The 25,866-nt window shown below is 37.9% G+C and overlaps 1 protein-coding gene across 1 annotated transcript in view; it reads right to left on the bottom strand.

Moving 5' to 3' along the window:
* LOC109419676 (uncharacterized) overlaps positions 1-25,492 on the bottom strand; it is a 41,811-nt gene extending 16,319 nt beyond the window's left edge. The window contains exon 1 of the mRNA XM_029870036.2: positions 24,445-25,492. The gene's annotated coding sequence lies outside the window, so the exon portion shown is untranslated. The remainder of the gene's footprint in view (positions 1-24,444) is intronic.
* Positions 25,493-25,866: the final 374 nt, after the last annotated feature.

Below are 25,866 nucleotides of genomic sequence, written 5' to 3'. Positions count from 1 at the left end.
TAAATTTTAGCACAATTTCCAAAAATGTATGAAGAAATGAATTTTTTTTAATAAGGAAAAAAAACCAACCTAAAATTTTTTTCTCAATGTTTATTTGACATATCATAATATGTAGGCGAGATACATTAAAAAATTCAGCTCAATCGGAGCATTAATAATTCTTTCTTCATTGATTGATTTGTGTGCGTATTTCTGTTATTTTGTGAACATGTAATATTTTCTATATCTTTTTTTCGTTTTTACCCACAGTGCCAAAACTGAATCTTTACGAAAAAACTCCTTCATGACTTGAAAAACATTTGAAAGCATCCAAAAGTTATTCGAATAAGCGTAATCAGTTTCGTACCTTTCAATTCCGCCCAAATTGCTCTTATCCTGTCTAACACTGAGGAAGATTACAAGTGGTAGTCGAAATATGCGTATCTGTCAAGGGATAAGCAATAAGAGCGGAATTAAAAGATACGTAACTGATTACACTCATTCGAAGAGGATATTCTGCTTAGAGGGTTCGAAAAGTCGGTACAAGATCCGAAAGTTAAATATTTTTAATAATTTTTAAAATAAATCGCTGTATCTCAGAAAGGGTAACATTGTGTTGTTTACCTTTTTGTTGCTAATTTTGCGTAAATTGATAAAAACGGATCAAAACATTTTCTTATAGCTTATTTCAACGATTTTCAAAAACCAAACTAAAACTAAAACTGATTTTGTCCATTATTTTTATATCTTGACTCACAGTGCAATAAACTGCAATGAAAATCCACAAGAACATATAAAAAATATAAATAAAAATTAAAAAAAAAAAAACTGTTTTGAGATGTAGGATACGTTCTCCGGAGTGATTCGCGAGGGATAACAGAATCATCCCGTGTGGCTTAACATTTATGTTTTGTGGGAGCTAAAGTGACGTGTGTTCAAATGATGACTGACTGCAAGCACAACGATGGCCAGACGAGGAGGAAGCCTGACTGCACAACGAAGACGTTCCCATGGTGATGGCAGCGCTACCTTGGATTGGATGGATTCCGGTGAGAATGTTCTGATTACTTTTACTATAACAAAATGAACTAAATACGCGCCAGTTTCAAAGATTTCCTTTGAATCAGGAAGTGTGTTTGCATTATCATTGTCCAAATGACAACGGTAATGTACACATGCGGGGCTTATTGTAAGTGAAAGTGACTTCTGAATGGACGTGTCACTCCAGCCATTCTGAAATGGGTCTCTGAATCTGCAATAGAGCTATCACCTTCTAACTCCCGGACCGAAGCTTTTTGCAATAGTATCAAAATGATATTGCAGAAACCTTTCTTCCATAATACCACTGCCGGACAGTGGGGGTTAGTTGGATCACACACACACACACACACACACACACACACACACACACACACACACACACACACACACACACACACACACACACACACACACACACACACACACACACACACACACACACACACACACACACACACACACACACACACACACACACACACACACACACACACACACACACACACACACACACACACACACACACACACACACACACACACACACACACACACACACACATTTACCCTATACGTTCTCCGACATAGTCCGATAGTATCCTTATATATTGCCGAAGACAACACATCAATCGGTCTAACGCTAGAGCCAAGATGACGAACTGAAAATGCAACTTACTACTGACTTGTACTTTTTGGCCACGAAAAATGTTTTTAAGAGACAATAAAAAAAACAATTCAATAAATTCATATTTAAATTAAATAACCCCTTTAAGAAAAACGTTATTTTCGGTGGAAATGCTCTCTATGCATTTATGACACAATTGTCGAACACTGGCATAACATAAACTGCTTGCATGACTACCAGATTCGTTCAACTTTACCTAATCGTGCATTTCAAGAGGTTCCAGGGGTGTTCCAGGGGAGTTACCTAGAGTTTTAGTTCACCTGAAACGCTGAAGCAGCTGAAAATCTTCTGAACATTCCCTGAAACTTTCTTCAAATTCCCTCTAAATCTCCCTGAATTTTGTTGAACAATGTTGCAAAAATTCATCGTTCAACAATTAGCGCGAACCGTCCAACATTATGATGAGCTAGCGTTCAACATCTGGGTTCCAGACTTCCGATACAAATGTTGTATTTTCTTTTAGAAAATAAAATTTAAGGGAATAGGGTTTCGAACTACTTGGGCACCCACGGCAGTTCCCGGCACTTCACAGTAAAAAAAAATCAAAATATCACTTGTCGCATATTTTCCAAACGCACTTCCGTGGGTAATCATCTCCCGCAATATTTTTGCAAAGGGATCCACAGTCAAAAAGCTGCACGTTTACTAGTGGCGCACCCTAGGTTGCACCCCATTGAATTCTTATGGGACACACCACAATAGGAACACTACCACCACGATAGGTGCGAAGGAGTAAAAAAGTGAAGGAAAATAATTGCTAAAAATAGGTTTTCCGACAAACGCTGCACACAAAACTGAATTAATGTCAGTAATTCAGTTGTTTAGTGAAGAAAATATTGCTATTTTCTGTAGCCTAATCGATAGGGCTCATTTTTCTAAGTATTACGTGATTTTTTTGGTTTCCAATAGCTTTGTTTTGATGATTAAAATAACAAAACAGTTATAAAAAATATTCATATCAACAAAATATAATTTTCATCCAAATCAGTGCTTGTTTCTTACACTATTTTTACCATAATTATTTGAGCGTGTTTCAAAGGCCTGTAGTACACAGGGTCAAATATTTGACAAGGAAAAAACTCAAGAAACAACATCAGTTTGACACTAATAAAAATTCCATCGAGTCAAACAAGATGTTTGAGCATTGGTTTCGTTTTGTACAAATATTTGACCCTGTGTACTAACAGCTAAAGATTGTATTAAAAGTTTGAAGACAACAAAACAAAGGTTTCGTTTGAAATTTGATAGTTTGTTATTAAAAACATAGAAACAATATGCTGTTATGTAACTTTTTACGACTTGTTCATTTTACCCCCACCGATTTTTTTCAAGCTATTTTGATGCACGTTTTGGCGAAGAAAATAATCAAAGAAAACAATATTTTTAAAAGCAATCCCTTACAAGATTTCTAGAGTTTATCATTACCTTCCATGTCACTCGGAAAAGCAGATGGGTTTTGCCGCATTTCCACTGGAAACGATCCAACTGCTTAGGTTGTCCACTTTATCCCCACAATCCCTAAGAATAATCCGGATACCCCTAAACAACCCAATTAAATATAATGCATCTATAAAAAATTCCATTTGCGAGCTTTTTGGTCGAAATAGTGCTAAATTGACACTATCACCACTATTGGTATTACCTCCACTAAGGGAGCGTTTACCCAATGCAGTAGAATACTGAAAACAAGATTTAAAAGTGTGGCCGTCCATTTATTCTGGGATTAATCTATAAATACGTTGAATTTCTTCGTCGTTCAAACTCTTCCATTGTTCGACAGATAAGCAGGCCATAACATAAGTATTAGACTGGGTCAAAAAAGTCAATTTTTTGAAAAAAAAAGCTTTTTAGATTCCATTTATCGTCCAAAACAACTGTGCAAAATTTGGGAGCGATTGGTTGCATCCCTGTATTCCGCATTGCCATTGAAATTTAGTATGGGAAAACGTGCTTTTTTGCATTTCTCTCACAAATTGAAATGTTTAGTCTAAAACGATCTAACTAACGACGTAAAAGTATAGCTTAAGATATGCAGAAAAACTTTGTCGATGACCGCAAAGTGATACGACAGTTGTGAAAAAAGTTACAACGTACCGGGCAGGTGCTTAACATTTAACGTGTAAAGGAATAACATCAATAGTGGGCATCGTGGCCGTGCGGTTAGCGGCGTCAGTCGTCTAGGCGTTTCGTAAGCCTCGGAGTGCGGGTTCAATTCCCGCTCCAGTCGGGGATAACTTTTCGTCACAGACAAACAGACGTAACACTTGCGAAATTTCCATCGACCACGCTTTTAACGATCATTTAAAATTTTCATAGTTGTGGCTTTCACAACCAGAGGCGCGCGCATCATTTTTCTATGCGTTTGACGTTTCGCACTAGCGCCTTCTGTTGACGATATTGCACAACACAGTGGTTCGTGCAACTTTTCCACCAGGTGATGGTAGTGTGAACTGGGCGATGAATTTCCATGAAAATCGTTCAAGGTGTTACGTCTGTTTGTCTGTGTTTTCGTCATACGGAAAATTCTCTATTGGGCCACTGGGTGTTATATGTGTTGTCCGTTGTCTCGTATTAGTGTAATGTCCAATCTGTGCAGTAGTATGGGACACGCTTGTATGGAAAAAATAAATCCCCGCTCCAGTCAACTTTTTAGATCCCATTTAGGTCCCATATGAACTGTGCAAAATTTCAGCGCAATCGGTGAAACTATAATTTAGCGCAAGCGGTTCAAAGTTTTCATAGGATTTACTATGGGAAAAGTTACACTTTCAAACAAAAAATCCCAGAGGTCGCCCTTTGTCTCCTCAATTTAAATCGATCAACGCTTCTTGTAGAAAAATCATTTATGAAACTTTCCTTTGAAGACCGCAAAACGACTGGATGCTTGTGGAAAAAGTTATTGATTTATTACTGATAAGTGATCCAACGAACGGCTTTTGGTTTTGTTTTATTAGCAGCACTGTAGCTGCTGCCTTGGCTGCTGCTGTTTCTGGGGGTGGTGATGACTCCCGCTATCCCATGCTGCATGATGCAGCAACGGCAGCAGCAGTGCTGCTGATAAAGCAAAACGAAAAGCCGTTCGTTGGATCACAAATCGGTAATAAATCAATAACTTTTTCCACAAGCATTTAATCGTTTTGCGGTCTTCGAAGGAAAGTTTCATAAATGTTTTTTCCACAAGAAGCGTTAATCGATTTGAATTATGGAGACAAAGGGCGACCTCTGGGATTTTTTGTTTGAAAGTGTAACTTTTCCCATAGTAAATCCTATGAAAACTTTGAACCGCTTGCGCTAAATTATAATTTCACCGATTGCGCTGAAATTTTGCACAGTTAATATGGGACCTTAATGGAATCAAAAAATTCGACTGGAGCGAGAATTAGATGTTTGTCCCATACTACTGTGCAGCCTCTGGCTGAAGACGGTGTAGTGTCTTAAAAAAAATCTCAATTTTTGGCCTGTGTTACTAAGCAAATAACTTTTTTCACGAACGTCGGATCACTTTGCGGTCTTCGGCAAAGTTTTTTGGCAAATCCTTCGATATAGTTACACGTCATTAGTTTCATGGTTTTAGACGAAAGAAATTAACTTATGAATAAAATGCAAAAAAGAAAGTTTTTCCATTCTAAATTTCATACAAATTTCAATAGCAATGCGGCGGAATACGGGGATGCAACCAATCGCTCCCAAATTTTGCACAGATGTTTTGGACGCTAATAAAGATTGAATAAGCTTTGTTCCGGGTAGATGCGATCAAATTTAAATTTTCTCCATACAACGTTGACCCACTCTAATAAGTATATTACATTACATCAGTACTTCCCAAACTGTGCGCCGTGGCGCCCTGGTGCGCCGTGAACATTTCTCAGTTGCGCCGCAGGCTCTTAAGCCATAATGAAAAGAACAAACTCTTAAACTAGTATGACACTCTTTGACCAATGCCAAATATTTAACCACTTTTGACAGTTAAATTTTGACCAAGGTGTCCCTGGCAAACAAAAATATTTGTCACTCTCGAAAAACGAACGAATAGGGACAAACAAAGCCAAACAACCTGCCAAAATTTATCTGTCATATGTGGTCAAATATTTGGCGTCTGGGCAAAGAGTGTAATAGCACCCTTACTATTCAAAACGCGAAATCTCTGTTTTGCTGTTTTTGTTTTGTTTAGTAAAACTAGAGTCGCTTCACAGACTTTTTTTACATTCCAAAGTCTTGCTTTTTTAAGAAGTCTTCAAAAGAAAGTCGCTCAAAAAGGTTTTTCCTCTTTCCAAATTTTCAGTTAAAAATAAATATTGCGAAATCATCGGATGTTCTACGAATGTTATTTCTGATATCCTCGTGGAACTTTAAGATTCTTCTTCTTCTTCTTGGCGTAACGTCCTCATTGGGACAAAGCCTGCTTCACAGCTTAGTGTTCTATGAGCACTTCCACAGTTATTAACTGAGAGCCTCCTCTGCCAATGACCATTTTGCATGCGTATATCGTGTGGCAGGCACGAAGATACTCTATGCCCAAGGAAGTCAAGGAAATTTCCTTTACGAAAAGATCCTGGACCGACCGGGAATCGAACCCGTCACCCTCAGCATGGTCATGCTGAATACTCGTGCGTTTACCGCCTCGGCTATATGGGCCCAACTTTAAGATTAAGAAGACCAAATTTTTGAATTTCCGAAGTTCTGACAAATTAAGTTAAACTTTTGAAATGGTTATTTATACTTTTTATGATTAAGCTTGGTTTTTGATTTCATCAATAGCTTGTAATTCAAAGTAAATATTTCAAGGACCTACTTGAAGTTCTGTTCAAAATTATTGCTGTCAATGTTCTGGTCTACATGCTATCTTAAACGTTTCGGAACGACATTTTTACTAACATCAGTGTTGCATAATAATTCAGCTACAATTTGTATGTCGATTTCGTACATTACTCTGGAAACCCTCTCTTTTGAGTTGTGTCACTTTACAATCTATTTTTTATCTATGTTTCTTGAAATTTGACAAATCACTTTGTTTTACAAGTTTGAAAATTTTGCATTGCAATCGCAAAGAAAATTAAAATTTTTGGTAAGTTCTGTGAATCGTCAAGCCATTTTTCTTTCGAAAGATATACATTTTAAGAACCCATTTGTTTAAATTCTAAAAAAACATTATATAAAAGATTTTTTCGCGATTTGTATTTGAATGTTTTGACTGAAAGTGGCCGCTGTTTAATCAGAGAAGACTAGTCGAATTTTTGGACAGGCAAATATAAGCAATGAAATTCGACAGACTTGAACTTTTCAGCGTTATTTTGATGCAGATATTTCATTATAGAAAAAATAAAGTATCTTAGAAAATAACGTTCCTGACGTGATATCCCAAGTGCTTGCAGGACATTTTCCCCAAGATTTTCCCAAAATCATTGAAAAACGCATGGTCCGGTTTTACTCAACGTCGACCATCTCTGTAAAAAGTTGTTGGTGCGCCGCGACATTTTTGAAAATTTTGAAAGGCGCCGCGGTAGCAAAAAGTTTGGGAACCTCTGCATTACATTATATAGTAAAAGCAGCCTTTATCACTATTGTGGAGTGTGTCCGCTTGTGTATACAACATTACCCACAAATACACGACAGAACTCTCATAAAACACTTGCCGATTGTTGATTACGACGCGGCAAAACAAACTCCGATGACGCACGGACCATCACACTCGCGGAGGAGAGCAACACGATGCGAAGTCCAACGGACCCCGACGGCCGGCCGGCGACGAATGGTCGCGAACGGAGGCTGGACGTTGGCAGAACCACCAGTGCGATGCGGCGATGTGTCAAAACAAAATTGCGCTGAATGGCGGCCGACTCCACGCGTTGTCCCTTCTACCTGCTCATCCCGTCATCATGTGCGGTCACATGCCGGCCGCCGCACACACGAATGACAACGAATGCTTCCACTTGAACGCCGCGCCGCCACCCCAGTTTCACTGATAATGGAAAATGGGCCAAAAATAATGCGCGGAATTTGTCGGCGCTCGGCGGACTATCACCGGCGATGACTGAAACCGTTGCACCGCTTGATCCATGTGATGATCGGTTCGGACATGACAGCTGACCTACGAATACCCAGTTGTAGGTATTATTTTTACCCACAGACAAACTCCACAGCATCCCGCACTGCACAGTTTGTTTTGAGTCATCATAATTTGCCAATTTGGAATATGCCAATCGGTGTGGCGGAACGATGCCGTGGTTTAACATTTTCACTCTCGCGATCATCAATCAGCTGCGAAATGCACTTCGAGAGATCTCCAAGGGAATCTTCCAACCGAGGAGTGAAAAGGGTACCCGTGCAAAGATGAACAGTAAACTAGAAACATAATAAGAACATGCTTTCTTATCATTCAAAATAGAGCAAAAGAACCTAACACACGAAAAAATTGCCATTTTAAACTCAATATTTTTCAATATGAATGAGATTTTGTTCATGCACAAGGTCATGCAGATGTCGGTGTGTTGGTGAGATATGGGGCTGTCCATAAACCACGTGGTCATGAGGGGGGGTTCCGCCAATGACTATTTTGTATGGAAGGAAAAAAAATTGTATGGACTAATGACCACGGGGGGGGGGGGGCGGTTCAGAAGTCCCAAAAAATGACCACGTGGTTTATGGACAGCCCCTATGCTCATTTTTGGCATAGGGTTCATGCATTGGTGCATGGATGCCAAGCGAAAGATTGCGTAAAGTTTTTTTTGTGAAGCGGCATAGTTTCCTTGGTTGCATAACTTTTGGGCATGATGGATTGGCACTGTGCTGTGATGAAAGTTGGAACGTAGGGAAAGGGATTTGTTTTCAATCCGTTATCGGTTCTAGTGATCGCTACGAACTTACGAATACACATGATATGTATATGTAAGAGAAAGAGAAAGTAGATAGAAAGATGCAAAGTTAAAAGAAAGGAACGTTAAAAAAAAGGAAGTTAAAAGAAAGGAACAGGATTTTCTGCATATGAATGAGAAGCGCTAGCCACAAGACCACCAGAAAATCATCACTGTCTATGCAATCATTTGGAACCCCCTTAGGGGGTTGCAATCCCTTGAAATTGGATTTCTTCAGGATTTCTTCAGGATTTCTTCAGGAGTTCCTACTCGGATTAATTCAGATCATTTTTTAAATTTCTTCTGCAGTTTTTTTCCGGGACTCTTTCAGGAATTCCACCAGGAATCGAAATTCATTAAGAAAATCATTCAGGGCTTTAACCATGACATCCTCTTGAAATTCATGCAAGCGTTGCTTTTAACCCTTATGTGGCCGACAAGGAACCCGGGTATCCAGCGCCCATTTAAAAAGCACGGTGTAGAAAAAAGCAAAAAGTTTGTCGGACACATAACGGTTAAGATTCACCAAGACTTTCCTTCCACATTTTTACAAGAGTTACTCCGAATCTTAAGCATTTCTCCTTTCAGGGTTCCCCCAGAATTTCTTTCTGAGATTCCGGCAGGAGTTGCTTCTGGGATTCTTTAAAGAGTTTCTTTTGGTATTTTTCCAGGATATCTTTCTGGGATTCTTTCCAATTATAATAATCTTTCTGATAATTTCTTCACGAGTTCATTGTAGGAAGAAACTCTTTTTGGTATTTGTACGCAGCAGCAATTCCTTCTGGAGCTTTGATTTTTACTACCTTCAAGAGATTGTAGTACTTCATTTATTTATTCATCTTTGAAATATCTCTTGCTGTCCTTATTCCGTTTCTCTAAAATTTCCTTCAGGGCAACCTTCAGAAGTTTATTCTAGAAATCTTTCAGAAGTTGCAACTGGGAGTACCACGTAAGTTGCTGATAGGAATCTTCCTGGGATTCGTTCTGTAAAATATCCAGAAGTTCCTTCTAAGAGCCCTCCTGGCGTTCCATATAGAAATATTCGGGCAGTTGCTTCCGAGAATCTTTCAGAAGTTCTTTCCGAAAATCATCAAGAAGTTCCTTGCAGCAATCCTTCAAAAGTTTCATTTTCTAATCCTGTAGAAGTTCTTTCAAGAAATCCTCCAGTAGTTCCTTGTTGGAAATCTTCAGGATTGATGGGATTTGATTAGGAGTTCTTCTGGATCCCAGACTAAACTATTGTTCCCTGACTGAACTACCAAATACCCTAAAAGAATTTCTAAAGTATTTCCTGGAGAAATTCTCAGACAAAATCCCTTAAGGGATCTGGAAGAATCCATAGAAGACATACAAGGTGAAATCCGGAACAGGAATTACTGAAGGAATCTATGATTGCATTTTGGAGTAATTGATCCCGATGAAATCCTGGATGTTTAAACTTCCTTCAGATACACCCTGATAAATTTCTTCATCTCTACCAGAAAGTAATTTAAAAAATCTTCTAGAGTTTCATTTAAAAATTAATCGGAAATATCGCCGTTGAATCCTTTCTTTTCATCAGGGATTTCTTTGTAAATTCTTGCAAAGATTCCACAACTAATTTTTCCAGTGGTTTCTTTAAAAAATTTCCCGGATATTCTTTCAGATATTCATTCAGGTATTTTTTAGTCCACCAGAGATTCGTGCAGGAAATTCTTCAAGAGTTCCATTGAAAACCCTACACGATTGTGTTTATAAACTTCTTCAGGAATTCATCCAGAAAATCCCACGGAAATTCCTCCAGATATTGTTGCTTCACTACTTTTAGTGATTCAGGGAGAAATTACTTCAGAGATTCCTGCAGGAGTTCATACAGAGATTCCTTCAACATTTCCACCATGTACTACACCAGAAGTTTATCCTGCATTTACTCTGAGGATAACTAAAATGATTCCTCCATGAATTCTTTATCAATTTCCTACAAGGAAATTTCTTCCATAATATTTCTAAGAAATTTCGTCAGAAATTTCTTTGAAAAAATCTACATTTTTTCCAGGGATCTTTGCAGACGCTTGTCTATGCGTTTCTCCAGGTACCCCTACGGAAATTCTTCCTCAGATTTCTCCAGGAATATTCTCAGAAAATCCTCCAAGGGTTTTATTATTGGATTTCTTCAGAAATTTTCCTATAAATCCCTCAATATCTTTTATCAAAGAATTCCATCAAGGGGTTCCCAAAAAGTTTCTCCAGGAAGTTCTGAAGAAATTCCTCCTAGGATTCCATCAAGATTTTCCTTGGGATTTCTTCTGATATTTTCCAGAGATTCAGTCAAAAGTTCTGCCTAAGATTTCTTCAGAAATTCTGCTTCATTTTTTTTTGGGATTTCTACAGGTACTTCAGCAATAGATTTCTTGGCAAGTTTTTCAGGAATTATTCAAAAATTTCTTTACAAATGTTACAGCGATGGTTCCGGAAATTCTTTCTAAGGTTTCTCCAACTATTGTTCACAAATTCCAGCAACCATTTTTTTTTTGGAATTGCTCTTGCAGTTTCATCAGAAATATCTCCTGAGATATGTTAGAGATTCCTGCAGAATTTGTTCAGATAATTCTCCTGGGATTTCTTAGAAGTTCTTGTAGAAAATTACTGGAATAGTAGTTTACGCAACAAGGTGCAGAATGAAGATTTTTACAGCACGAGTCGTACATTTATCCAACGAGGCTTGCCGAGTTGGATAATTACGACGAGTGCTGCAAAAATCGAGTTCTGCACCGAGGTTCGTACAACGTTTTTTGCAATTTCATAAATTACCGCTTGATGATAGTTTTTAACAAAACTTTTCCATCAAACTGCTCACTGATGTTCATAGCCTTGTTAAAGAATATCTGATCATAGCAGGTTATACTGTGTAGTTGTCACAATTTTTCAAAACTGCGTCCAGAAAGCATCAAGAAGTTGATCAAAACAGAAAACAGTGCTGTAATGGTTCATTACGCAACGCAAATCAGTGCTGTAATGAACCATTACAGCACTGTTTACTTAGTGTGGGAAAGTAGGCCTTTTCCTGTCAGATTTGCGTGAGGTAAAACAGCCTATTACGATGAGAAATTGCAAAAAATTCTTTAAGGAATCCCTGAAGGAATTTCTAAGAAATCCCCGGAGGATTGTTTCGAGCAACCCTTAAAGAAATTGCTGGAGATACATATTGAAACACCGAAGAAGAAATTCTTGTATTTTCGGAGGAATTCCTGAATAAAAATATGTGAAGCTATTTCTAAAGTTTTTTCTTGATCAATTCCTGGCAGCGTTTGGAATGCTCACTCATTCTCAAGGAAATCGAATTCTCCCTCACGCCAGTTTCCAGCGAAAATCTGGTTTGAGAAAACTCTCTTACGAAGAGGTGTAAAAAAAACATCTTCACTCACTCCCAGAGCTAAGAGATCTTCGATTGCTTCGATTGCTCGATCATGTTGTCTTTTGCTTACTCCTATGACGACAACGATGGCATTTTTTATGGAGCAAATTTATTCCCTCTTCTGTGTAGTTAGCGTGGTAGTGTGGTTAGAGTGCGCCTGTCGCGTTTGATTTTAGTCATGTCCCAGGTTCGAATCCCGTGGCGACCACATTTTTGTTAATTTGCTTTAAAAATCTTCTCGTGAGAATTTGGTGAGTGAAAATTTGACTGAACGAAAAAGAATTATCCTCCAGGTGTCAAACACTTCAAAAGTGATTTTCAGTGTTTGAAAGAGGTGATTTTTATTGATCATTTGTCGTTACTCTTCAGAAAAGTAAAGGGAGCGACAAGTGTTCCTCATGCAAAGAAGTGAAAATAAACTCTCCCGCTGGCGTGAGAATAACGTATTTCGTATCACTGAAACGAAAATAACGAACCCCTTCTGCATGAATCCCTAGAATATTGCCTAGGAGAAAACCTGAAGAAAAACCTTAACATACCTTTTTACTACTCTGGAAAACAAAATGTTAAGAGACTTCACGATGAATTATGAAAAAAAAATCCAAGGAAAACATGCTTGGGACGTTTTTGAAAGAATTACTGGAAAATCCTTTGAATTTCTGAACGAATATTAAAAAGAATGTCTGCAAAAATCACTGCTGGAGTTTTTGAAGCAGTTCCTAAATATATTTCTGATGAATCTCTGAAGGATATTCTAAAGGAATTCTTGGAAGACTGTTGAAAAAACCTCTGAAGAAATTTTTCGGCATTATTGTCAAAGAAATCTTGCGTTGATTCTTCGCCAACGTTTCGACTCTTGTTGGGACTTTCTTCAGAGCTCGATCTAAATCAACATTTTTTTTAATTTATTTATTTATTATTTTTATTTATTTATTTATTTTTAAACATCGGGTGCGAAAGGGTCGTAAGTGCGACAGCTATGAAAAGTGTATTAGGTACTGTGAATAATTGCACTCCTATTTAGCGATACCAAAGTGGAAAACAATTGACTCTTTCGCACCCGACGTTTTATGTTTGAAGAAAAAAAAATAAAATAAAAATGTTGATTTGAATCGAGCCCTGAAGAAGGTCCTAACAAGGGCCGAAACGTTGGCGAAGATTCAAAATAATCAACGCAAGGTTTCTTTGACAGTAATGCCGAAAAATGTCTACGAACAACAATTCAATTTTCGAAAGGATTTACTGGAGAAATTATTTAGAAAACCACTGAAGAATATGAAAAAAAATTAAAACTTATACATCTTTGGAATAATTTCTGGAAAAACTGGGGAGCCCTCTGCAGATATTTAAAAAAAAGTTTCTCGAGAAATCTTTGAAAATGCTAATGAATTTTGAAGTAATTGCAATTGTTGAGAAAATCTTTGAAAAAAATCTAAAAAAAAACTGGCTTGGAGGAGTACCTGAAGGAACCATCGGAGAAACCCGTGAACTTCCAGAAGAATCTCTTGAGAATTTCTAATGGGATTTACGAATAATAGCCCGAGAAAATCCTTGAACAAATTGCATAATACCTGAAGAAATCTCCAGATAAATTCAAGCAATAATATCTGAAAAGTTTATTGAAAAAACTTCCGAATTTCTTCAGAATTTTTGAAAAAATCTCTGAATCTTTATGAAAAAATTCTCCTGGAAGTGAATTTTTCAAATGTTTCTCAAGAATCGTTTGGAGGAATTCCTGGTGATATCCCTGGAAAAATTCTTGGAAAAAAACTCAGAAATCCTATATAAAAACACTTGGAAAAAAATCTGACAATATTTCTGAAGAAATTCCTTCAGAAATGTGTGAAGAAATACATGAAGGAATACAGAACTTATGTACAATCGTTGAAGGTATTGTAAGGTATGTTTGTACTCAACATTAGCGTGGTGCTGACGGCGATGGCCAACCGCGCGAGTTACGGAAGGTTAAGGCATCCCAGGAGACATTTCTGAGGAAAGCTGTGGACCAGTTTCAAGATGAAGCTTTTGTGAAATTCCTTGAGAAACTCCTGAAAAGGTCCCTTGGAAAATTCCTGGGAGAATTCCTGAAAGAATCTCTGATATTTTTAAAGATACCCATGGACAGGGACGCATTCTTTAGGAAATCTTTAGACGAATTCTTGACTAAATCATTTCGTTCCTTTTTTTGTTAATACCTAAATATATCTTCTGGTGGTAACCCTGGAGATAATCCTGAAGAAATTTCTAGAAATTTAAAGAACAATTCTTGCTTAACTTATAATTCCAGCAAAAATGGCAATTGTAGCTTCCATGACATGTAAACAAAATATTGTAAAAGAACTACAACTTCCTTAAAATAATGAGATTGAATACTTGTCCCTCGAATTCTGTTTCCCTCAAATACACGTCTATTTCGGGCTCAGCCTGAAATCAATTCTCAGCACACCTTCTACGTGACACTATGGCACATAGGATGATCAAAAATTATGATTTGACCTTTAGTGCGGTTGCCTTCAGCAAAACGTTATTTAAACTTTTCATCGAATACGGAATACTCGAATCTAGCTCCAGAACCATAACTTGATAATAACATTTGACATTCTCATCTATTCGGCTACTGCTCCTAGTTCCTGGTGTTAGTGGTGTTGTGTTTTTGCACTGACTGTCCGCATCGCTGAATGACACGGCGGAGATGGCCGACTTTTACACACCCCCTCAGCTGATGCTGACCTCTACTTGGACAGGACTGCTGGCGCGCCGATCACATACCGAAGCCGAATAGGTTTTGGATTTATTTTCGGAAAATGTCGAACGAATAAACTGACGGGTCTGAATTTACTGGCGCTGGCTGGTGAAATGTGAAAAATTTTCACCCGTAAACTATTGGGTAGGCTTGTTTGTTGGTATAGACAGACATAGACGGGTGTCCTGGACGCCGGTTTGGCACAGTTTGGAACTAACCTCGATGTATTTATTTTCGACTAAAATATGAATTGTAAATAAATAAATCACCTATTGACAAACACGTGAGAGAAACATTGTAATTAAAATGTAATCGCAGTGAAGAATAATCCAAATTATTTAGATGACCTAGATTAATCGGCAAAGGAGGCATTTTTCATCGTGTTCCAATAGTTTACAGTTCAACAGTGAGTGGGACATTTTAGAGTCTTGTTCGTGTACTGGTGACGCAGGTATGGATAATTTATTCCCGCACAGTTGCTTTGCTGTTGGCACTTTGGGTAGAACTTGTGCTGAAATCTAACAAAAAGCGCATCTGTAATTAGCATGACTTGAGTTAATTTATAAATAGCGTAGGGGTTTTGTGATGTAATTGCAGAAAAGTGGCAGTTGAATGTTGTTCCATAATTACTGGATGTATTTTCAAAAAAAATATTGTTGTATAGGGGGACTCATGTTATTTTATGCAGCTTTGTTTTTTTTTCAAGTGATATTTTCTTCGACCTGTTGAACTAAAAGTAGACGCCTAAACTGTTCCTACCAAACCTTATTTTACGACCAAGTTTCAGCAATTTAGAAAATACTAGAATTTCAGAAAATAAAAATCATAGAACCATAACTTGTTTTTCGAAAAAGAGAATCGGTTGCTGGATTTCTCATTGATTCCAATAAATTAAAGTTAGTCAGAGAATCGCACTGACCATTTGGTCCCACCATGTCTACTATCAGCTTAGTAATTTTCCCATCAATCCCTTTCGAACCAGTAGAAATTAAAATTCCATCGCCCCACTAATCGCACCACGTTTCAATAACACATCAGCCGCAAGCATCAAACCAATCAATGTATGTGAGGCATCGATCACCCTCGAAACGATCGTCCGCGTGATCTAGATTATCTGGCTTGCTTTGCGGCGGTGGCGGTGTAACCTTTGCCTAACCGATCAAATGCATTCAGAGTAATTAATTCAGTAGCGTGGAGTCACCAGCACCACCAGAGGCACAAACAATGCAAGCGTAATTGCGCTCCGCGATGAGCAACCACGCACCAATTGCGTTTCACTTTCCATCCGCGATGATGATCATCATGAACAAACGGAATCATTGTCCAGTGAGAGCTTGAGCCGAGACGCAAAAGTTTCCGAACTCTCCAAAAAGTTGCACCATTCGTCGTCGCGCCGCTCATCATTCAGACAGTCAACCAGCCAGTTTGCGCCAAGGTCAACCGCCTCTCGCCCTCCTGCCTTTCCGAAAACCAGGCGATCAATCCGCGGCGTGGCGTACGGCAACGACGAACAGACGATAGTTGAACTCCTTCAAAATCGCGCCCCGCCACTATCACATATCGGATCGTATCTAGTACCTAGTATGTGACGCGCGTTTGCTCGCGCGTAAGGCCGAACGGGCCTCTCAATTGTACAGCTGTTATCACGGTCACTGTTCGTTATCTGCTACACGCAATTAGGGAACTATGACGCTTCGTATCTTGTTATCTACATTCTCTAGAATGAGTGATGAACCGTGTCAAGTAGGAGTGGCTGGACCAATTTCATGGTCAAAATATTATGAAAAAAAGGTGTAGGTGGGGATTTTTTAATTATCGTACAAATTGGGCCGTAGGGTCTCAGATTTTTATGAAACTTTTTCCACAGATAAGGCTCATGGATATATGGATGAAAAAAATAAGAAAAAGTCAGGGACGCCTATTTTCCCAGATTTTTTTGTTTTCCCCTGACACTACTTACTTTGAAAAAATAGCTCAAGAACGAAGAACCGCAGAAACATTTTTTTTAAGAAAAGGAATGCAAACTTTCTCAGGAATCCAAAAAAAAAAACTGAAAAAAGTTTTCCACAAACTTTTCCACCATTGAGAAAATTCACAAAGCAAAGCCGGAAAAACTATGCCCGAAATCATGGGAAATTTTCAAACAAAATATTTTTGAGAAGGTAATTTCATAAGCTTTAATCGCTGAAATTTTCGGAATGCACTTTTTTTCGTTCCCGAGTTATGGCCAATTTTGTGAAAAATAACCATGTAAGCCTATATTTGTGGACAACTTTTTCCAGTTATTTTTTTTATATTTCTGAGAAAATTTGCTTTCATTTTCTTAAAAAAACTGTTTCCATGATGCTTCGTTCTTGAGTTATAATTTTTCAAAGTAAGTAGTGTCAGGGGAAAACAAAAAAATCCACCTGAGTTTTCCGAAAAAAATAAACGGCCCTGGATTTTTCTCAATTTTTTTTTATTCATATATCTATGAACCCTGCCTATGGAAAAAGTTTCATGAAAATCTGCTGTTTGCATGGTAGTCAGAGAGGCAAATATAAATCCTAAGTTTTTCCGGTAATTTTTTTTTAAATTTTTTTCCGAATCCAGAACTTTGGATCTTGTTAAACGAATCTGTGAAATATTCCCTGAGAAAGCAATTGTTGGGTTACTGAGTAAAATCTCTGTAGTCTTTCTTAAAATATTCTATGAAAATTTGTTTGTAAAATTAATAAAGCAATAGCAAAAATAATTCTAGAAGGGTTTCTGGCGGAATGTCTAAAAATTTACTCGTGAAGGAATTTTGGAAATATTTTTTTGAGAAATCTTTGAGAATGTCTAGAAAAAGTTTCTTAGGCTCCCAAGAGCAATTTCTGGAATCAAAGAAAACCTATATTCGTCCTGGTTCCAGCATTCTGTTATTTCATTAGTGATTGCGACTTTATAATCTCGAAGGTGTTGAGCATTCTCAGAAATGATTTCAGATATTTCACCTGCAATGCACTATTATCACTCTCATCTTGGGGCTGGTTCATCGCCAAGCAATGCACTAAGCATTTGTTTTTGTTTTTAGAGAAATTAGTTCTTCTGACATTTCTTAAGAGGCAGATAGATGTTTTTGGAAATACTTCACCAGTTCACCAAAAAAATCCTTCAGAAACTCCAAAAAATAACATAGCGAAACAAAATTTAACTTTTGGTCTGTCTCAAAAGCTAACTTATGTGTTTCTGACAGATTTTAGGTCGCTGATTCCGAATCCGGGCTCAGATTTGCTCCAGCACGTCACATTTTTTAGCTATACCTCAATTTATAGGACAAAATGTGTGATTTTTTTTTTCGACTACAAGCCATTAAGCATGGAAATTATGTTTTGAGGCAATCAAAGTATTAATTGGCCAATAACCCCCGAAAATAACGGTTAATGCCAAATATTTCATTTTACCAAATCAAATTCCAAAGTTTTAAGTATTTTAAGTTGGGTACACTGAAACCTCCATTTAGGTAAAATCTTTTTAGGTCCCTCCATTTAGGTAACGTTACCTAAATGGAATTTGATTGTGTTCAAATCAGTTGGAGTACTTAAGATTAGGTATAAGACTGGTTTTTTGGAAAGAAGTAGTGAGTGGTGTAAGGCGGTGGGTATGGGGGGAGGGGGTGCAATGTTTCCCCCTAGACACCCCCCCCCCCCACCATGCAGTGTTGAAAAGTGCCAGTATCCAGCGGAATTTTGCAGGGTTTTCCGCAAGGTTTTTAGTGTTTCGTGCCCAGCTAGTCATTTGAATGACAATTCTGATCTAAGACCCTCCAAAACCCCCGAAAACTCCCCTGAAGTCCCTCCCCTCCTGAAACCCACCCCCTCCTGAAAACTTATTGAAAGCCATCTGAAATTCCGCATGATCTCCTTTAAATCTCCTAGTAACTCTCCCTTGTTGAACTTCTTTGCAACCTCGTAATCCATTTAGGTAATAAGCTGAATCCATTTAGGTAAAAAATCTATTTAGGCAGTCCCGACTCATTACCTAAATGGAGGTTTTAGTGTACTCAAGATTACGGATAAAGTTGGTTTACGAAAAAATATGGAATAATGAGTTAAGGAGAAACTTCAGAGAGTACAAACATGGCTGCCACAATGGCCGACTTGGTCCCCTACTCACGTTTTTAACAGCACCAATCTTGAAAATTCGTAAACAAATGCTCTTGATTTGGAAAAGCTGCCTCTCTTTGCAAGTGAGCAAAGCCGGGCTAAACAAGTGCAGCTTTGTTCGATGCTTCGTTCGTCAGATTTGTGCCTTTAAAGTTTGTATGCAAAATTGCAATGGGATTTCTTGATGTTTCACCTTAAGGGACGTTTACGGAGTGTTTAAGGGTTAAAAGGTTAAAAGTATTCGAGAACTCCCTGGAGTTTCGCGTAATCAGTAATGTACTGCAGCATAATAGATGGAATTTTTGCTTACATAGCCACATGTTGCTATTTGTTGTCAAGTGGTGAGTTCGTTGTCTGTTTGAGGATGTCTAAGAACTTCCTTGAATATAGGTCATCGGATCTACTAACATATTTGGTTGTCTATTAGAGATATGCGCAATAGGAGAAAAGTTAAATAGGCTTCTATATTCCCTCAAACCGCTCTGAAGACCATTGATGCTTGGAAACGCTTTGAAACGCCTCTTAAACCGCTATGAAACCTGTGATAAATGCACCTGTGAGCCTTTGAAGCCTCCTAAAACCCCTGTGAAATCTCTTGAACGGTCTGAAACGTCCTGAAATGCATTGAAACGCCTTGAAACGCTTCGAACGCCTCTAAAATCTCTATATAACATCCGTAAAATTTACATGAAAACCTCTGAATCCCCCTTAAAACCCCTGTGAAACTTCATGAAATGCATTGAAACGCTTTAAAACGCCTCTGAAAACCCTATAAAACCTACGAGAAATTCACCTGCGAGCCTCTGAAGCCCCTAAAACCCTCTTGAAACCTCATGGGACGCCCTGCAACGCATTGAAAGCCCATGAAATGTCTTGGAACGCTTTGAAACGATTCTAAAACCCCTATGAAACCTCCCTAAAATTTACCTTTTACCAAGGATGGCATACCAGAAACTGTGCCCATTTACGCTCATCTTTCACTAAATTTCTCAGTTCCATTTACCTAACAAGAGAGAAAGATAAAAAAACGCACAATAAAGTGTACATAATTGCTCTTACGCAGAGTTTTCGTGCGGGTGACTAGAGTGCTGCGTGAGAGCTTGAGAGATCCTTCTCAAGAAACCGCTTTTATTTGATCGCATTTTACCGTTGAAGAATACATACTGTCATTTCAAGTTGCATTTTCTGTGAAAAAAATACGCAAAAAACTGATCAAAACTGGACGAAGTGTAGAGTTAGCAAAAGTTAAAATACACAGAAATATAAATAAAAAAAAAATATAAAAAACCAAACTGGACCTGAGATAACTAACAGAATATAGGAACAATTTCTCCAGAGTTTTTCAATCGATCCCCCCAGATTATGGCTAGTAATTATTCCTTGAACAACTCCAGCAAAAATACTTCCAGAAATAAGAACTCCTAATGAAAACACACATCGTCCTTTCCACCTATTTGTTTTATGAACTCCGCATGGAACTATCCTAAATGAATTCATAAATATAAAATGTTAGCACAAGGAAATTCCACTGAGTATTCAAAAATTTTCTTCAGTATCAAAGTTGTTTCCATGTTGAATAAAATTCCCTAAGGATCCCCGATTTTTTTTGCTTCTAGATGGTAGACATCCTATTAACTGTCTAATGAACTGTTGTGTTTCACACAATAATGGCAAAAATCAGAGCCCGTAGCTCATGGTTTCTTGACGCAAATTCTTAAAAAAAAACTCTGAAGAAATTTGGGAAGAAATATCTGGCAAAACTACTGTAAAAATTTCTGGAGGAATTCTTGAAAAACTTCCTCTAGAAATGGTTAGGCAATCTAAGGAATATTTTGGAAGAAATCAACGGAGCCATTTAGCATAGCATAGCATAGCATGAATACTTGCACAAATCTTGGATGGAGTTGCAAAGTTGAATATTTCCATTAACAGTGCTGATGTCGCTACTATCTACAATGTCATAGATTCACTCAGCTCCACACACCTGGCCAAGTCCTTGCAAGCATTTATAAATCCCTTCATCAACTTAGAAAGAGCCCAGAACTTCCAATAGATGAAAGGATGTTGAAAATAGCGAATTTTCAACTTATATGCAGTTATATAGCAAATATATACTGAAGTATAATTATTTACAAATAAATAATATTGAAAAACGATCACACCAATTGTTGTGTGGTATTTGTAGTTCAATGCCGATCATCTAATTATCTTGATTAATGTTCTTCTTTACAAAGAACAACACAATACTGAACACCAAACACCCGCGCATCTATTGTTTTGATTTTCACGCGAGACAATAGCGAACGCGATCGACTATGCTGCCATACACACCCCTTACAGGAGCGATGCATGCACAGCATAGAACAACACAATACTGAACACTAAACACCCGCGCATCTATTGTTTTAATTTTCACGCGAGACAATAGCGAACGCGATCGATTATGATGAGATACTCACCCCTTACAAGAGCGATGCATGCACAGCAAAGAACAACACAATACTGAACACTAAACACCTGCGCATCTATTGTTTTAATTTTCACGCGAGACAATAGCGAACACGATCGATTATGCTGCCATACACACCCCTTACAGGAGCGATGCATGCACAGCAAAGAACAACACAATACTCGGAAGAAATCAACGGAGCCATTTCTGAAGATATTCATTAAGAAATGTCCGAAGAATTTGCAAGAGTAACCCCTGTTGGTAGAATCCCTAGACAGGATATCTATAAAAAAAATTGAATTAATTCCTGACGAAATCCCCTAAGTAATGCCTGGAGGAACCTTTGCAGCATCACATGGATGAATATCTGTAAATATACCTAGAAAATCTCCGAAATACTTTATAACGGAGTTCAAGTACAAATTCCTAGGGAATGTTTCCGTAAAAATAATTTCAATGTTTTCCCAAAAAATCTAAGAAGTTATTCCTAAAGATATCCTTAGAAGAAATCCTGGAAAAGCTTATAGGAAAATAAGTAAAGAAATAACCAAGAGAAATCATGGACTACACCCCTGTTTTTTTAACAGAAATTCCTGAACGAATACCTACTTGATCCACCGAAAGATACCATGCAAGAATCTGTGGAGAAAATCCTGGGGCATTAATTTATGAATTTACGATTGAGTCCACGTTGGAATACCTAGTGATTTTCTTTGTGAAATACCTGTTTGAAATATATGTATGAGTTCCTATAAATGTCCAAATAAACACCTACAGGAATGCTTGAAAAAAGATTAAAAATTAAAAAAAAACTCTGGTGACTTTTTTGCAGAAATCCCTGAAAAATGTTGTACACCAATCCTTTGGAGATATTCTGAATAAAATCCTGAATTTATTTCTGAAAACCATTGAATACTTAAAAGTAAGTTTTTGGAGGAATTCTTTCTTGTAGAGGTTTCTGGAAATATTACGGAAGTTTTCGGAAGTAATCGCTGGAAGAACTTTGGAGGAACTCCTTCATAAATCTAAGATTACACAAAAGAAACTATAAATCAACCTTAGGAAAATTTATTATTGAATCTCGTGAAGATTTTTATTAATAATCCTAGAAGATTTTTAAAGAGAGAAATTTTTGAAGAAATCCTTTTAATATTTTCAAATAAATCAGTGGACTGATTTCTGAAAAAGTCGCTCAAGGATTTTCTGAAAGAATGAAGGAATTACTAAGCAAATCATTGGATGGTTTTCTCAAGGAATCCTTGGAGATTTATTTTGGAGAAATTTCTAGGAGAATTTCTGAAAAAGAAACACTGATGAAACTCTTGGAGAAACTTCTATAAAAAATTGAGGACATTACAAACGAATGTGTAGAGTGATTTCTGAATTAATCCATGGAACAATTCCTCGAGAAACTTTGGAGAAAACTTGAAAGATTTTTCAGAAGAAGCTCTGGGAAAATTTCCAAAGGGATCCCTAAAAGATTTTCTGTAAGAATCCGTGGAGGAAATTCTCTGAAAACCATGGAAGATTTTGAAATGAAAAACTTAAACAAATTTCTGGAGGATGTTCATAGATTTCAGAAAAAAAAAACCTGGAAAACTTGATGAAATCCAGTAGATTTTTCCAAAGGAACCTATGAAGATTTTTTTGGAAAAAAAATCACGAGAGATTTTCTTAAGATATTTTCTGAGAAAATTTTGGAGAAATTTCGTTCACAATTTCTAAAGAATGCCCTGCAAGAATTCATGTAAGGTTAAATTTTTGAGCAGTCCATTGAAGATTTTTCAAAAGAATTCTGTATGACATTTCTGAAAGATTCTTCTCTAGACATTTTTTTTTAAAGAATATCTGGAGAAATTTTCAAAAATAATTACGAAAATGTCTGAATGGATTCTTAGAAGATTGTTTGGAAGAACCTGCGAAAGAATTCCAGCGAGAATTTAAGGAGAAATCCGTGCAGAAAATTTCTAAGGAATCAACGAAGGAACTTCTGATGGAATTTGTGGAAGATTTTCTGAAAAAAAAAACTCTGGAAAATTTCTAAAGCAATCCATGCAAGATTTTTTTCTAAAGATTTACTTCTGAAATTTTTGGATGAATCCTCTCTTGTTGAATTTCTAAGAAACCCTTGGAGAAGTTTGTGAAGCAAAGCCCGAAGAGCCAATGTTTTTTTGCAAAGAAACGTATTCACATATTGGAAGTTGAAATTGTTCATCTAAATCTTGGGTTCATCCGAAGCTCTGGATACTCTACTCAGTAAGTTACTTGGAGTAACCTCGATTACACATCTGATACTGCACAGGTCGCTTCGAAAGAACAGCCCTTTGCAGCTAAATTGCCATCGAACGGCTTATCGCTATGATGAACACTTGACAGCGATAATCCGAATATTCTCTTCAATGGGGTTTGTTTTTGAGATGGGCGAATCTTCCAACACGTATCGTAATAGAATAAGCAGAAGTTTGTGATGTTTACTATTTTATTTTATAATTTCAATGTATAGCTGTTGAGGTGTATTTTTTTGTAAATTAAACATCAATCATGTACAGACTATTTGTCAGGTTAGTGATAATAAATAATAATTTAAATTTTTGTTTCAAATTTACATGTAACATTTATAAATCTTAAAGGGCTCTGTCAGCTCGTCGAATTCGACCTCAAATGTAAAACCAGAACTTTTGCCAATTTGTATTTAAATTTGGGGACGCATCTCTTCCATAAACTCAGCAGGACTCAGGAATCAAAAGCAGGAACGGAAAATGTCATAAAATGTCATAAAAAAAGAAAATCGCGACCTATTTTATTTCCATTATTCTCTTTGCGTAATTCCGTCCGTGAGCATCAACCATCAATAATGATGGTTGGTTATGGAAAATTAATTATGTCGGCGATAAACATTCCTTACTAGCAGCAGTAAAATAATCAAATATCTAAATTGCATTTTTATGACAAATTTCATCCCTGCAGAAATCTTTTAGACATTCCTCGAGGGATGATTTCAATGATACCTTGAAAAAATATGTGATTTTTTTTTCAGGTTTTCGTCAAATGAGACGATTTAAAATATTCCTCCTTTAAAACTACCAAAACCAAATTAAAAGTACATTAACTTTATGACCAGAAATTGCATCTAACTACTCCTATCTGTGCCGCGACGTCACCCAACCGCGGCTTACCTTTTTCTCGCGCTATCCAACGATAATCCCTCGACGCTAGGCAACAACAGTTTCAGTTACGCGCGGTAGATATATCCCGTGCGTTGACGACGCACTTTGACTGTGATGTGCTGCGTAGATAACTCGAGCCCCTTATTTCGCTGCGGACAAAAAACACACCTCCAAATTGACGACCGCGCTTTGGTCATTCACCGCACACAAAACAGCCTGAATTCGACTGAATTGAATTCTTGCACAATTTGGAAAACGTTAAGTCACTGACTGACTGCACTAAACTTCGCCGATGGCCTTAAAAAGCTACACTGAACCGCGCTGCAGCAGGTCGTCCGACGACTTCGTAGATTTCTGTTTTTTTTTTCTTCTCTCCGGCTAAAACCGATTATTACATCGATGCACTGCAGCTCCAGCTGATTGCGTAGATGATTGCAGATTGCAGGTTAAACGAAGCCAACACGACACAATTTTCTTCTGGATTGTAAGCACTTGAAGCGATTGGCTGGCACACAAAGACGGACGACACACTAAAGGCTTGACTCGCGACTCGCCAATTGCACTTTTTCTTCGTTTAGCTTTCTTCCACGGAATTGCAATCTAGCAGCGGCAGCAGGTCACCCGATGCACTCTACGCTATATGCTTCCACTTCGATTGCGGTGCAGGTTCATTCATCAACCGCCCCGGAGCTCCTCTAGACGACCTACCTAATTAGCATATCACAAACACTCTGGTTGACCCGTTTTTGTCTTGGTCGCCCAGCAGGTCACTACTGTTGTTGATTGACGGCGATGGCGGTGGCGACTTCAGTCTGACCTCCCCTTCTTGTAAGGGATCTACAGGTAGCTAGGCAAACAACCCCCTTTCCGAAACCTCGGACGGTTGAGTTTCGCGGGTTCCTAACAAGACTTGATTCGAGCGAAATCTGGTTTTTCAACACTCGGAAGGCGCGGGTACTTCAGCTATTGGGCTATATGGCTATATGGTATGGTAGGATGAATGGAACTGAACGTCCGAGCAGATTGCTGGCGTGATACCAACTGGTGGTGGCGATGCTATGCGATGACGGACGGACGGCGCGACCAACGACGACGACGACGACTACCACGGTATACGGTATGGTAGGTGTGTTGTTTACTTTTTGCGCCGTGTGTAGCGATTTTTTTGTCCAGTCGACACACCACAGAGCTCGGCAATATTATTGCAATGCACGTTGAACATCATGTGACTGGTGGTAGTAGTGCTCTGGCTGTGATTTTTGTTCGTCGCTTTGTTTATTTGGTGCTAGTGGATGCCAATACAAACAGCCCAGGGTTGCGAATTCCATGTGCGCAAGTGTTGGAAGTGTGGTGAGGGTGGTTCATGAAATTCAAATTAGAAATTAATAATCATCCAATTGATCCTACAGGTTCAAATCTTATTGTAAAACC

The sequence above is a fragment of the Aedes albopictus genome, chromosome 2, assembly GCF_035046485.1.
Source record: "Aedes albopictus strain Foshan chromosome 2, AalbF5, whole genome shotgun sequence".
In the NCBI taxonomy this organism is placed as follows: domain Eukaryota; kingdom Metazoa; phylum Arthropoda; class Insecta; order Diptera; family Culicidae; genus Aedes; species Aedes albopictus.
This window is presented reverse-complemented; position numbering and strand designations above follow the sequence as displayed.